This window comes from Brassica napus, chromosome C9 (assembly GCF_020379485.1).
Source record: "Brassica napus cultivar Da-Ae chromosome C9, Da-Ae, whole genome shotgun sequence".
Lineage (NCBI taxonomy): Eukaryota > Viridiplantae > Streptophyta > Magnoliopsida > Brassicales > Brassicaceae > Brassica > Brassica napus.
In genome coordinates this window covers 45,211,162-45,213,640 of record NC_063452.1, presented here as the reverse complement: position 1 = coordinate 45,213,640, position 2,479 = coordinate 45,211,162, and the positions used below count along the sequence as shown (strand labels likewise).

General features: G+C 45.1%; 1 non-coding gene across 1 annotated transcript; it reads right to left on the bottom strand.

The window, feature by feature from the left end:
* Positions 1 to 350: 350 nt before the first annotated feature.
* On the bottom strand, positions 351 to 456 carry LOC125593607. The gene has a single exon (XR_007329507.1). It is a non-coding gene; the product is annotated as a small nucleolar RNA R71 (small nucleolar RNA).
* Positions 457 to 2,479: the final 2,023 nt, after the last annotated feature.

Here is a 2,479-nt window from a genome sequence, read left to right as displayed (position 1 = left end):
CTTATGAGCGCCCCAACATTCATGGTCATAGATTGGGAATCCGAGCACCAGCTGTAGCAGCCAACAATTTTGAGATCAAATCAGGACTCCTCAACGTGATCGAGAACAACAAGTATCATGGCTTGGCTCTAGAGGACCCATTTGATCACTTGGACATGTTCGACAGCTACTGTGGATTGTCAAAAACCAATGGTGTGTCCGAAGATGCCTTAAAGCTCAAGCTATTCCCTTTCTCTTTGGGGGATAAGGCACGTCAGTGGGAAAAGTCTCTACCCAGCGACTCTATAACCACCTGGGATGACTGCAAGAAAGCATTTTTGGAGAAGTTCTTCCCTACTTCAAGAACTGCTAAGCTGAGAAATGAAATTCCCGCTTTCACCAGAAGAACTTGGAAGGATTCAGTGAAGCCTGGGAGAGATTCAAGGGCTACCAAGCTCAATGCCCACACCATGGCTTCTCTAAGGAAAGCTTGCTGAGCACATTCTACCGGGGTGCTTTTCCTAAGTACAGGGCCAGACTGGATACAACTAGCAATGGGTTCTTCTTGGGGAGAACTGAGGAAGATGCAGAAGAGCTGGTTGACAACATGGTAAAGAGTGATGCAGTCTACGGTGGAGTCCACGACAGAGGCAGTAGATCAGATGACAAGCAGACGAGGAAGGAGTTGAAAGCTCTACAGGATAAGATAGACATCCTCATTGCTGATAAAGCCACCCAAGAGCAGCTGCACTTTGTTGATAACCCAAGCCAAGGGACACCACCTGTTGTCCATGTGGTTGAGGGTTTGGAAGGTCAAGAAGAACTGTGTTTTATCAATAACAATGGTAGCTGGTACAAAAAAGAGCCCAAGTTTCAGTACAACAACTACCAACATAAATCCTATTCCAACAACCAACAGAGTGGTTATAAGCCTCGGAACAACCAGCAAGGCAGCTATCAGCCTCAACAAAACCCTCCTCCTGGTTTCAACAACAAAGGACACCATTCTTCCCAACAACAAGCTAATCCTTCTACTTCTACTCTTCAAGTCAGCAGCACTGATGCCTTACTGAAACAAATCTTGGAGTCTCAGACAAGAAGTGAGAAGCATGTTGGCTATGAGTTGAAGAACCTTCACTCAAAGATTGATGGAAGCTACAATGAGCTCAACAACAAGTTCAGAACCTTGGAGAATCAGTTTGCTGCCATGAACACTCAACAAAATCGCCAACAAGGTTCTTTACCTGAAAAATCTGAGCAAAACCCCAAGGAGGCCATGAAAGCTATCACCCTCAGGAGTGGTAAGGAGTTACCTCAGAGAGCTCTCACCAAGGATGCTGAGAAACAAGGTGAGGGGGTTGCCATCAACATAGATGATGAAGTGGTGATTGTTGATGAGAAAATCAATGATGAAATCTTGGAGAAGATTGTGGAAGCCAAAGGTAAAGGAAAGGTTGGGGAAGAGAAGAAAACAGTGAAAGATGGTGAAGTTGTTGCTCCAGCAAGTGAGAATTCTTTTGTTCCTCCTCCCTATGAACCCAAACTTCCATTTCCTGGTAGATTCAAGAGGCAGCTGCTAGAGAAGTACAAAGCTCTATTTGAGAAGCAAATGAGTGAAGTTCAAGTCACAATGCCCATCATTGATGCTTTCATGCTGATTCCTCAATATAGCAAGTTCCTGAAAGATGTTGTAGCTGCAAAGAAGAAGGAGATGGAGGGCATGATGATTCTCACTCATGAGTGCAGTGCCATCATCCAGAGGCTTGTTGTTCCAAAGAAGCTAGAAGATCCAGGATGCTTCACATTACCTTGTGCTCTTGGACCTATGGTATTTGACAGATGTCTCTGCGATTTGGGACAGCTTGATGCCTTTATCTGTTGCTAAGAAGCTTGGTTTCACTCAGTACAAGAAGTGTAGACTGTCTCTGGTATTGGCTGATCGTTCAGTGAAGTACCCTGTGGGTATCTTGGAGGACCTCCCCGTTATGGTTGGAAAATATGAGATCCCTACAGACTTTGTGGTGCTTGAGATGGGTGAGGAAGCTGTAGATCCTTTAATCCTTGGAAGGCCTTTCTTAGCTACATCAGGAGCAATTGTTAATGTGAAAGAGGGCAAGATTGATCTCCACTTGGGTAAAAGGCATGTTCTTCACTTTGACATCAAGGAGGTAATGAAGAAACCAACAGTTCAAGGGAAAGTTTTCTACATTGAAGAGATGGACGCCCTTGCTGATGAGCTCCTTGAAGAGTTGTCACTAGAAGACCCTCTACAACATGCTTTGACGATAGAGAGAGAAGCTGAAGTGATTGAGAACCTGGAGAGGGCTGCCTATGGGATGATGTTGGATTCACACAGAGGATTTGGTAGTAAGGATCAGTATGAGGAGCTGCCACAAGTGGTTCATCAAGAAGCCTCAGTCATTCAACAAGAGGACACTCAGTAAGACGACTGGAACGAGCTTAAGTCGCCTAAAGTGGAGCTTAAACCTCTCCCCAATGG